The following is a 12,902-nucleotide window of genomic DNA, read 5'->3' as shown; positions in this document are numbered from 1 at the left end:
AATCAACAAAAGGGCAAACATCCTGGCTAGAGAACAATTCGATAATTCTTTCTCTTTCTTTCACTTTTGCCTCTTATCTCACTTTACCACCTGAGCCAACGCTCCAAAGGGGTTCAATTATTTCATATACTTTCACGCTTTATAATATACTCGAGCCAATGCTCCAAGAATGTACAAATCATAATTCTTCCTCAAACTCTTCACATCATATGAAATTTATCAATTTAACAAGGAAGAGATATCACAAAATCCGAATAAACACAAATAAGACTCACGGTCATGCTAGACTACGGTGTATAGATACTTGTCACCATGCCTATACACCGTACTCAACAATTAGCAAATAGCAAACAACACTCTAATCCTATTCCCTCAAGCCAAAGTTAGAACAAACACTTACCTCGTTCCAAAGAATAGCAATCAACCCTCAAATACCGCCTTTCCTTTATAATTCGACTCCGGAACAACGATATCTAGGCATAATTAATTCAATAATATCAATGAAGACTCGATAACAAAATCCCATAGCTTAGGTATGAAGTTCCTAGCATTCTTCCAAAAATACCAAAATTCGACCCCGGGCCCAAACAAGGCTCGGACCAAAACCCGATTACCCATAACCCCACGAGTTCAAATATACAATTTATTTTAAGACCCGACCCCAAATTGAGGTTGAATCACTCAAAATTCCCAAAACCCCTAATTTCTACTCTAAATTTGAAAGTTTATGAAGTTTGAAGAAAAATGATGATTTTGAGGCTTGATTCATTGATTTTGATGTTATTTCGGCGATTTGATCATTCGAGTAAGTTCGTAGGATGTTATTGAGTTAGTGTGCATGTTTGGTTAGGAGCCCCGAGGACTCGAAAGTGTTTCGGAAGTGTTTCGGAGTGGTTTTAGCCTTAGAGATGTTGCAGAATCTGCTTTCTGCTGTTGCCGAGTTCTTTGTTCTATGCGATCGCATAGCTGAGTCCGCGATCGCATAGTGTAAATTCTCAGGGGTCCAGTTTGTTCTATGCGATCGCATAGATCCTCCCGCGATCGCATAGTGTTAGCCTGAGAAGCCCTATATTTTCCTCCTATGCGATCGCAACCTTGCTTCCGCGATTGCAGTGTACACCAGACCTGACTATATGCGATCGCAATCCCTTCTCCACGATCGCATAGAGCAATTTTGCCCAGTTATAAATTTTAATTCCAGAACAGTGTAGTTAAGGGATTTTCATAAAAACACACGAGCTCTTTCTTCTCCAAGGTCCTTAGGCGTCCATTGAAGCTCTCTTTCACCAATACTTCTTGGGTTTAATGAAACCCTTATCAAGCAAGTCTTGCAACTGCTCTTTCAACTCTGGCGGGGCCATGCGATGAGGAGGCTTATTGATGGTCTGATTCGGCCAATTCGTCTTCAGATGGCCAAGGAGGCCGGGAGTGAGATCACATTTCAGGATGCAGCCAATGTGGCCCGCAGAGTTGAGATGGTTCCGTCACAGGGAGGTGGTCATGGGTCAGATAAGAGGCCCCATCATTCAGGCAGATTCAGTGGTACCTCGTCTGGAGGTAGAGATTCGTATGGTAGAGGCTATCCTCCTAGGCCCTTTCAGTCAGCTCTCCAGGTCTCTCAAGGTACTCCAGGTGGTAGTGGTTCTCAGCCATATTATTCTAAGCAGTAGTCCGTCAGTGCACCACCACTTCAGAGCTTCAGGGGAGGACATTCAGGTCGACAGGTTCAGCAGTCTCCGCAGCCGAGGGCTTGTTATAGTTGTGGTGACTCGAGTCACATTGTTAGATTTTGCCCTCGAGCTTCGGGTAGTTCTCAGCAGCAGGGTCCTCGTCCTATGGTTCAGGCACCAGTTGCTCCACAGCCTGCCCATCCAACTAGAGGCGGGGGTGGAGGACGTAGAGGTGGAGGTAGAGGTCATAGAGGTGGAGCTCAGACCGCTAGAGGTAGGGGTCAGCCAACAGCCGATCGTCCTAGGGATGTGATTCAGGGAGGTGGGGCCCAGCCCCAATGTTATACTTTGCCAGCCAGGCTAGAGGCCGAGTCATCCGATGCTGTTATTACAGGTACTATTTTGGTCTGTGATAGAGATGCTTCAGTGCTATTTGACCCTGGATCTACGTATTCATATGTGTCGTCCTATTTTGCACCCTACCTGGTTACGCCTAGTGAGGCCTTCAGTATTCTTGTGTATGTATCTACACTAGTGGGTGATTCTATAGTGGTTGATCGGGTTCATCGTTCCTGTGTTGTGGTGTTTAGGGGACTTGAGACCCGTGTTGATTTGTTGTTCTTAGATATGGTGGATTTCGACGTTATATTAGGGATGGATTGGTTGTCCCCGTATCATGCGATCTTGGATTGTCATGCCAAGACTGTGACTTTAGCCTTACCGGATTTGCCCCGTTTAGAGTGGAGAAGGACTCCTGGTCGTTCTGCCCGCAGTGTTATTTCGTATGTGAAGGCTCGGCGTATGGTCGAGAAGGGGTGTTTGGCCTACTTGGCTTATGTTCGTGATTCCAGTGCTGATATTCCCTCTATTGAATCTGTGCCCGTGGTTCGTGAGTTTCCTGAGGTTTTCCCATCAGACTTGCCAGGGATGCCACCCGATAGGGATATTGATTTTTGCATCGATTTGGCTCCAGGCACTCAGCCCATTTCTATTCCTCCATATCGCATGGCCCCGCCAGAGTTGAAAGAGCAGTTGCAAGACTTGCTTGATAAGGGTTTCATTAAACCCAACGTATCGCCTTGGGGTGCGCCGGTTCTGTTTGTAAAGAAAAAGGATGGCTCGATGAGAATGTGCATTGATTACCTACAATTGAACAGGGTTACAATTAAGAATAAGTATCCATTGCCGAGGATTGATGATTTGTTCGATCAGCTTCAGGGTGCCAAGGTATTTTCAAAGATTGACTTGAGATCTGGCTACTATCAATTGAGGATGAGGGCATCCGATGTCCCTAAGACAATATTCCGCACTTTGTACGGGCATTATGAGTTCTTGGTTATGTCATTTGGGTTGACCAATGCCCCAACAACCTTTATGGATTTGATGAACCGAGTGTTCAGGACTTATTTGGACTCGTTCGTGATAGTCTTCGTTGATGATATTTTGATATATTCCCGCAGCCGAGAGGAGCACGAGCAACATCTTAGAGTGGTTCTTCAGACCTTGAGGGATAGTCAGTTATATGCTAAGTTCTCAAAGTGTGAGTTCTGGTTGAGCTCAGTTGCATTTCTGGGTCATGTTGTATCAGCAGAGGGTATTCAGGTTGATCCAAAGAAGATTGAGGCAGTCAAGAACTGGCCTAGACCAGTATCAGCCACAGAGATTTGGAGTTTCTTGGGGTTAGCAGGTTACTATCGTCGGTTCGTGGAGGGATTTTCATCCATTGTAGCCCCGATGACCAGGTTGACTTAGAAGGGAGCCAGTTCAGATGGTCGGACGAGTGTAAGGCAAGCTTTCAGAAGCTCAAAACAGCTCTAACTACGGCACCGGTATTGGTTTTGCCCATATGTTCAGGGCCTTATACAGTCTATTGTGATGCATCTCGTATTGGACTTGGTGCAGTGTTGATGCAGGATGGCAAGGTCATTGGCTATGCTTCGAGGTAGTTGAAGGTGCATGAGAAGAACTATCCAGTGAATGATTTGGAGTTGGTAGCCATTGTTCACGTATTGAAGATTTGGAGGCACTATCTGTACGGCGTGGCGTGTGAGGTGTTCACGGATCACAAGAGTCTTCAGTATTTGTTTAAGCAAAAGGAGTTGAATTTAAGGCAGAGGAGGTGGTTGGAGTTGTTGAAAGATTTTGACATCACTATCATATATCACTCGGGAAAGGCCAATGTGGTGGCCGATGCCTTGAGTAGGAAGTCAGCCAGTATGGGCAGTCTTGCTTATATTCCGATCGGTGAGAGGCCGCTTGCTTTGGACGTTCAGGCTTTGGCCAATCAGTTGGTGAGGTTGGATATTTCTGAGCCTAGTAGAGTATTAGCTAGCACGGTCGCTCGTTCTTCGTTATGAGAGCGTATCCGTGATTGGCAGTTTGATGATCCCCATTTGTGTGTCCTTAGGGATACGGTACAACGTGGAGGTGCCAAGAAGGTGACCTTAGATGATGATGGTGTTTTGAGATTGCAGGGGCGAGTTTGTGTGCCCAATGTTGATGGGATTCGAGAGTTGATCTTAGCGGAGGCCCATAGTTTCCGGTATTCTATTCACCCGGGCGCTGCGAAGATGTATCAGGACTCGCGACAGCATTATTGGTGGCGTAGAATGAAGAAGGATATCGTTGCCTACGTGGCTTGGTGTTTGAATTGTCAGCAGGTTAAGTATGAGCATCAGAGGCCTGGTGGTTTATTTCAGAGGATTGAGCTTCTCGAGTGGAAGTGGGAGCGGATCACCATGGACTTCGTTGTTGGGCTCCCGCAGACTCGGAGGAAGTTCGACGCGGTTTGGGTCATTGTTAATAGGCTGACCAAGTCGGCACATTTCATTCCTGTGGCAGTCTCCTATTCATTCGAGAGGTTAGCTGAGATCTATATCCGGGAGATTGTTCACCTTCATGGTGTGCCGGTATCTATTTGCTCGGACCGAGGTACGCAGTTCACCTCGCGTTTCTGGAAAGCAGTCCAGCGAGAGTTAGGCACCCAGGTTGAGTTGAGCACAACATTTCATCCTCAGACGGACGGGCAGTCTGAGCGGACTATTCAGATATTGGAGGATATGCTCCGAGCTTGTGTCATTGACTTTGGAGGTTCGTGGGATCAGTTCTTGCCTTTAGCAGAGTTTGCCTACAACAACAACTACCAGTCGAGTATCCAAATGAACTCCGATTTTTGTGAATTTGGTATGTATAGACTCGTGGCGAGATAAGGGTCGTATTGATGAAAAAATTTCTGAATTTCGAGACGTGGGCCTGGGGCTCGAGTTTTGCTAATTTCGTGATTTTCGACATTTTTCGAGTCTTTTCGATTGGGTTATATTCCCTTAGCCTATTGTAATGTATTTGTTGTAGTTTTGACTATATTCGACGTACGAAGAGGTCAATTCAAGAGGAAAGGGCATTGCGGACTAGTCTACGGCCGGTTAGAGGTGAGTAATAGATGTAAATGTTGTTCTGAGGGTTTGAAACCCCAGATTTTCACATCGTAACGCTATATTGAGGCGTGACACGTACTCCATGGCGAGTGCGGGGTCGAATACTATTGGGGATTGTGACTTGGTCCATCCCGTATGATGTTTATACTATACTGGTGATTGATACACATACTTCATTGATATTACTAGGCTTGATGCCATGTTTAGGGCCTTGTGTCGATTTGTAAAATCCTTCGAGGATTGATATTACCGCTTAGCATGATTTGCATATCATTTAATTTCAGTCCAAGGTTTTAAATGCTGTTTTGCAAACTCAACCATAATTCTAAGTGTTGAAAACTTAAATGATATTTTTAAATGTATTCCGGGCTGGGAACTTCTGTTTTGTAAATGCCCAAGGGGCTTATTATATTATTTTCTGGACTGATTATAAAGTGACTTGAAACAGTGGTAACAATGACACTGTGTGATATACTTGAAACAGTGGTAACAATGACACTGTGTGATATACTTGAAACAGAGGTAACAATGACACTGTGTGATATACTTGAAATAGTGGTAACAATGACACTGGATGATATACTTGAACAGTGGTAACAATGGCATTGTATGTGTAGGCACGTGATTTTTGCCTCACAGACAATCACTCCAAAAGAAAACAAAAATAGTGACCAGTGACCTCGCTGTACAAATTTTCAATTTTTCACGCCATGTGCTGCTAGTCATCTGTGGTTCGGCCCGTGTTGCAATTAATCTTACAAAATACAAAAATAAGTACGCCGTGTGTAATCAGGCCGTAGTCCGGTTTTAAGAGAAAACTCACAAAAAATATGCAGCTTTTACTCCAGGCTGTGGTTTAACCATTTTTAAAATTCTATATATGTGTGTCATTTGTTGTAGGTGTTACCCAATATGTGTATAAGTTTATGTTAATTTTTTACATTGTTTTGGGAATTTTTGTTAATTTGTTGAATTAAAAGGGAAGGGAAAATCGGTTTGGGCCCAAGAAATAAAACAAAAATAGGCCCAAACTAGCACTCAAGTCCAGTCCAAATCCGGCCTGCCCAAGCACCAATTCAAACGACGCCGTTTCAGGCAAGTCGATCTGAGCCGTCTAAACCCCTTGATCCAACGATCCACATCCGCACCCGTAACCCGACCTGTTTAGCCGGTCTAACCCAACCCACCACTTAAACCCAAACGACCCCGTTCTAATGCCAAACGACCTCGTCTCACCCCTCACCATCAGATCCCAGCCGTTGAGATCAGATGATCTAACGGCCTGGATCCAATCCTCTACGCCGTATATAAACCTTCCCTCACACCCCACGCCCCCTATCCGACCCCCCTTCACTCATCTCCTTCCCCAAGCCTTGAACCCCCAAACCCTAGCAGCCGCCCTGATATCCTTTTCACCAGAACCCGGCGGCATGAACGCCGGTGACCACCCCCTTCACACCCCTGAAACATCTAACCACCCTGAGCACGAATCCACTAATCACGTACCTCGAATCACCTCCCATCGTCTCGAATCTGGATTTGAAGATTCGAGACAAAACTCGATTTATACCAAACCTCACCATCTTCGTACTAGACAATCCCCTGACCTCCCTTGTGACCAAACCAAGCTTGGTTTGGTCCGAATCTACCCACAACTCCTAAAAAACCAGATCTGAAGATCCAAAACCTAGAACACGAGTAGCCTTGGAATCCGGCCGGTCTTGACAGGGGTTTGAGGTCTAATAGACCTTAACCAAGGTGTTCTCATGTGAGAACACCCAGGTTAAAATTTGTTCGGCCTCAAATGGTCAAAGTTGAGTCAGATTTGGGTCAGTTTGGTTTAAACATTTTTCGGTAAGTTTTTCTTTTCCTTTTTGTTTTATTCAACTGCTAATTAAGTTGTTAGCATGCTTTGTTGTGATTGTTTGTTATTGTTTGATAGTTTTCTTAATTTCTTTCATCTCTGTCAAAGACCTTTTATTTGGTCGATTGTTTTCTGTGTATGCTCTGAATGTATTCTGTGGTATACATGATCGTCAATTAAATTAGTCGTCAAATGAGTTAATTCATATAGGTTCCCAGTGATTGAACAAAGTTGTCTGAAGTCATTCGGGACTCTGTACGTGTTGTTTATATGAACGATTGATTGTTATGTGTTACGATTAATATAGTCGAGTCGATGTATGTCGTCAATTAGTTTCAGTCATTAATGGTAACAACTTGATCCGTGTTGTTTATTTCTACTGTGATCGTATTTGAATCCCATTAGGAACTGAATTGTATTGCCTATTGGTTTTGTTCAAATTTGAATTAAAAGAACATCTAGGGGGTAGGTTATAATGGCAGTTCAGACTTTGAGCTTAAATGGATGCCATGTTCACTTAGTTCAGATGGTGGGCAGCATACGTATGGTCAGTTGTTTTGGATTAAAATAGTCTGACAGCACATGCTGTCAGATTATATTCCTGCTGCCCATACTTTGGTTAAATAAATAAGGGATTAGGACACTTTAACAACAAAAAAGAGAGAGGGGCTGTCAGGGATTTCATGGGAGTCTTGTTATTTAAAATAAGTGAGTGGAAAAACAACAGGGAGGGGGGAATTCTGAGTTGTTCAGCAGGCTGTAAAGTGCTGGGATTAGGCTATAAGAAGGGGGACCTTCCGTTAGAGGAGGGAGGATTTCTTTGGAGCCTAAAAGAGGAGGTTCTTCTGGAAAAAAAAAATTAGTCTTGAGAGAGGTCTTGTGAGTTAAAGGAAACTGAAAAAATATAAGGAAATTTCCAGAAACACTGTAACCAAACACTGTCTGAAAACTACAGAAGAATTCATATTGGTCAAGCTGTCTTGGCCAAGTTCTGTTGTTTGCCCTGATTGAGCTGCTTGTGATTGTTGAACTGCTGGTGTTGCTGCATCGAATACTCTGTTATTTCTGTTGTTTCACTACTCTTTTCTGGGATTACTTGTTTGGTGCTCGACCATCTGTTGGTTTTTCTTTGTTCTGGAAACTGTTGCTGGTTGTCTGTGGATTGTGGAAAACACTTGTGGTTGTTGGTTTGTTGCTGTGTTGTTGCTGTGTATCTGCTGTTGCTGTGTTTGTTGCATACTACCCAGCTGATCATTCCTTTCTTCTTTTGTTCTCTATACCAGGTACACAACCAATACACTGTCAAATGTAATTGGAAAATTGAGCATGAATACAAAAAGAAAAGACCTGAAGTTGACTTTCATACATAGATTGTTACATTAGATATCATGTACTGTATAATAATTTTCATTCCTGTGTTGACAATAGAAGTAGCCTGTATGCCCAGTGTATATCAATATAGATTAGCTGAATGATAGTTTATATATGTATGCTGATAGGTGAAAATATTCCCAATGAAATAGGTTGTATCTTAGACTTAGTTTAACTTTGTAATATGTCCTTTAATGTAGGCCAAGCCTGAAAATCATACTCTACTAGTTAAGTTCTTCCCTTTCTGATAAACTGCTTCATATAACTGGTAAACCATGTTTTAAGACAAAGAACACGGAGACTGCAATCTCAACCTCACGAAGGTCGAGCCCAGGTCGAAACAGACCAAGCAGGCCTGCATCGAACAAACAATGGCCCAGGTCTGGTCCATCACGCATGGGCTGGATTTGGGCCCTTGATTTTTGCTCGGCCGACTGTGTACGTGGCCGTGCTTCTGATTTTGTGCAAGCACTCGGAATTCTGTATAGATAACTTGCAAGCATGTAATTAACTAGGGCTATCTACTGTTTTCAATTAGTAGAGACAAACGCAACAAGAAACGTAGTTGCTATAGGATATCCTTTTAAAATAAGGACGAGATGAGCCTCGACAAAAATAAAGAAAAACGCACAAATTGCGGGGCCCTTGTTAAATATATATATGTTGAAGCATTCAGTCCCTAAGGTGGGTCGTTTAGCAAATCTCACGACCCTCCCGGAATAATAACGCGATAGCCTCTTTAAGCGCGTATTTAATAATTTTACCTTCCTTAATTCGGGTGCACATTTATGTGACCCAAATCCAAATCTCAACCGAGTCGAGATATATCGATAACCACGGGTACATTGATGTAACGTGGTTCGAGATATGTTTTCACGACGTTGCAATTCTCGTAAAAATAATAATAATGACAAAAGCGGTTAAAAGATAAAATTTGCACATGGTTCATAATTGTATTTAAAATCAGATAAATAAGCCGAATATAACAGTTGAGCGACCGTGCTAGAACCACGGAACTCGGGAATGCCTAACACCTTCTCCCGGGTTAACAGAATTCCTTATCCGGATTTCTGGTACGCAGACTGTAATATGGAGTCATTCTTTTCCTCGATTCGGGATTAAAATTGGTGACTTGGGACACCCTAAATCTCCCAAGTGGCGACTCTGAAATAAATAAACAAATCCCGTTTCGATTGTCCTTTAATTGGAAAAAACTCCCTTGTACCCTCTCGGGTACGGAAAAAGGAGGTGTGACAGCTCTGGCGACTCCGCTGGGGACTGATTTTACCCAGAACCACTGGTTCAGGGTTCAAGAATTCGAGCTTAAAATAACTGTTATAGTTGGCTTTATTTTTATCTGATTTTTACATGCTTAGTGTGCTAAATGATGCTTTTACCGCTTTAATATTATCTGAATTGTGTATATAAAACTGTTGCGAAACCCTTCTTCTTTCTGAGTCTTCTAAATTTATGGTGTACACGTGCGCGTGACCCACCTTTCTGTTAGAAGTCATACCAAATAAGACGAAGTTGGGACAAGTAACTAGGCCGGGTAGACTTTCGTGCTCCCGGTACGTTACCCCCACTTCGGCTCAAACTGTCCGCTTGAGTAAGCCAGGTTTAGAACAATACGCCTCAGGTTTTTACCTAGAATAACTCAGCCATGTACCGGATCCCTAGTAGGAACGTCTATTTGCATCATGTACATCCGACCTTGGAGACTCAACACAGGGGTTGGGTCTGTCTAGGACAGGTGAACCCGAAATAAAAAGACCATCCTGATGCATCCTACTTGCTACCTGTGCATTCATTTGCCTCGAACATGCTTGTTGACCGGCGTAAATGAAATCATGGTGAGAACTGAGGAATAAAATGGGTTGCGTTTTTCTAAAAAAAAATAAATAAATAAAAAAAAATAAAATAAAATAAAAAATAAAAATAAAATATAGTTTCAAATCTTGAAATAAAGGTATTTAATCTTGAAAGGTATTTAATCTTGAAAATAGTTTGAAAAATTCCCAAAATAGTTCTAAATCTTGAAAATAGTTTTAACTGAAAATGATTAGAGTATATTTTCAAAATGAGTCTTGACTTTATTAAATTAAATTTCAGATACAAAATGAGCACCACACAAAACCCCTCATCCACAAATACAGAAGAGTTTCTATTCCAGCTTCAAATGTGGTGGTGTGAATTAGGCGAAGATGGTCAAAAGTGGGTCATCAAGCATTTGGGAAATCTCCCGGATATTATGAAAGTTAAACCCCGTGATGATCTGATTGCGGCATTAGTAACTTTTTGGGACCCTGTTCACAAAGTCTTTCGTTTCTCTGACTTCGAGCTCACTCCTACATTAGAGGAGATAGCTGGATATGTTGGTTTTGACGGAAGTTTAAGGAATCAAAGCTTGATATTCACAAAGGCTCCCTCGGTACATCGATTCTTCGGTCTTCTGAACATCAGCAGTCAAATCAGGAAAAGCAATGTCATCAATGGATGTTGTTCTTTCAACTTTTTGTATACAAGGTTCGGAAAGTCAGATGGGTTCGAAATTCATGAGAAAGGCCTTACTAACAAGCAAGACAAAGACGCATGGCAGGTTCACCGTCGCTTCGCCTTCATGGTGGCTTTTCTAGGAATCATGGTCTTCCCAAACAAAGAGCGAACAATCGATATTCGCACCGCAAAGGTTGTGCAAATCCTCACCACCAAAGAAAACCACACCCTTGTCCCCATCATTCTCTCAGACATTTATCGGGCTTTAACTTTATGTAAAGCAGGAGCGAAAGTCTTCGAAGGATGCAAAATTCTGTTGCAAATGTGGGTGATGGAACATCTCCAACAACAGCCCAAGATCATACAGTATGGGCCAAGCAACGATAATTGCATCGAGGGTTATGAGGAAAGAGTAAAAAATTATCAGGTTCCAGAAGAGACAGAAGCATGGGTATCTCATCTAAGGACTTTAACGGCAAATCAAATTGAATGGACTTTGGGATGGCTCCCGATGAGGGAAGTGATACACATGTCAACCTCAAATAGTTATCTGCTACTATTGGGATTGAGAAGCATCCAGCCGTATGCGCCATTGAGAGTCCTAAGACAACTAGGGAGATATCAAGTAGTTCCTGATGATGAAGATTTGAGTACGCAAGAAATCGAATTGCACCCAGAAGCCACTATTCCTGAGGCTCTGCTCCAGCAGATGTGGAATGGATGTCGATACTTGAAAAGTGATACTCAAGTCCCAGACACATCAAAGGGTGAGATAAATCCTGGATATGCAAGGTGGTTCGAGAAACGATCTCGCGTGGATGATGTACCAGAACCTGAGCTAAGAAGGCCAACCAAAAGACCCCATATTCAAAGCTTTAATGATAAAATCCAAGAGCGGTTGATCTGGGGAGAAAAAGAAAAAGGGTACAAAGAAACTATCCATGCCCTAAAGGAAAATCTAAGGAACCTCAGTCTGGACAAAGATTTGCAAGCACAAGAAGCTGAAGGCGAGAAGAAAAGTCTAGCCTGTGAAAATGAAAGTCTTCATGCTCGATTTCTGAGAATGAAAAAGGCTTCTGAAACGCCAATGAGGAATTGGAAGGATCAAAAAACTATCGCCAATCTTTTTGAAAGAATGCAAGATTATGATTCCGTTCTTGCTGCAAATGAAAGGGCATTGAGCAAAGCAAAAGAAAGGATCCAACAATTAAATGGAGAAGCCAGATCTGATAAGGAACGCCAGATAGGCAATCCGAGAAAGACAGGGCACAATTCAAGAAGGAAAAAGACCATTGGATACGATCAGAAGACCAACTTCGTGCACAACTAGAAGAGGCAAGAAGGTACAGAGAGCATCAACAAGCAGACATTGACAAAGAAAGAGCGCAGGCGAGACTAGAGCAGGCCAGACTCCGAGCTCTACTAGAGTCAGCCCTAGATCGTGAAGACCGTATTAGAGATATAGCCACCACTCGCCAGCAGCAATTGCAGAATCAAGGCCAACATCTCCAAGATTTCAGAGCACAGATCCACGACCTGGCGGTCTACACCTCTCAAAGTTATGTAAACTACCAAGGAATGGATTATGAAAGGTTTACAGAGCATGCACCCACTTTTGCCCGTCATCTAGCAGTGGAGTTGGAAAGGATGTATCGTACGTTGGGAGGTCATCCAGGTCAAGCCCCGCCTTGAGCAAAAGATCTAATAATTTACAACACAAGTGGAAAGTGGGGCACGTTGTGAGATGTTAAGAATTGTATCTTTTTATTTCGATTTAAATGTGTGTATTTCAAGACATTTTCTTACAAAGTTTTCAAATGTAATGTTTGTTCATCTTTTTATAAATGAAAATATTAGCCTCATGGCAGAACTACGCCTGGTCTGATTCGCGCGGGGACGTGATACGTAGGCAATCCCCATAAGATTCGACCGCTTTAATAAATAAAGAAAAGAAAAAACAAAAATAACAATAAAAGGACAAATGAGCAAGCCGGGATGACGCATGTTGTTCGAAGCAAATCATGTAGAAACGGTTAACTGCCTAGGAGCATGGCATCCTTTATGTGT

This window comes from Nicotiana sylvestris, chromosome 7, assembly GCF_000393655.2.
Source record: "Nicotiana sylvestris chromosome 7, ASM39365v2, whole genome shotgun sequence".
NCBI lineage: Eukaryota > Viridiplantae > Streptophyta > Magnoliopsida > Solanales > Solanaceae > Nicotiana > Nicotiana sylvestris.
Note: the sequence above shows the minus strand (reverse complement) of the source record.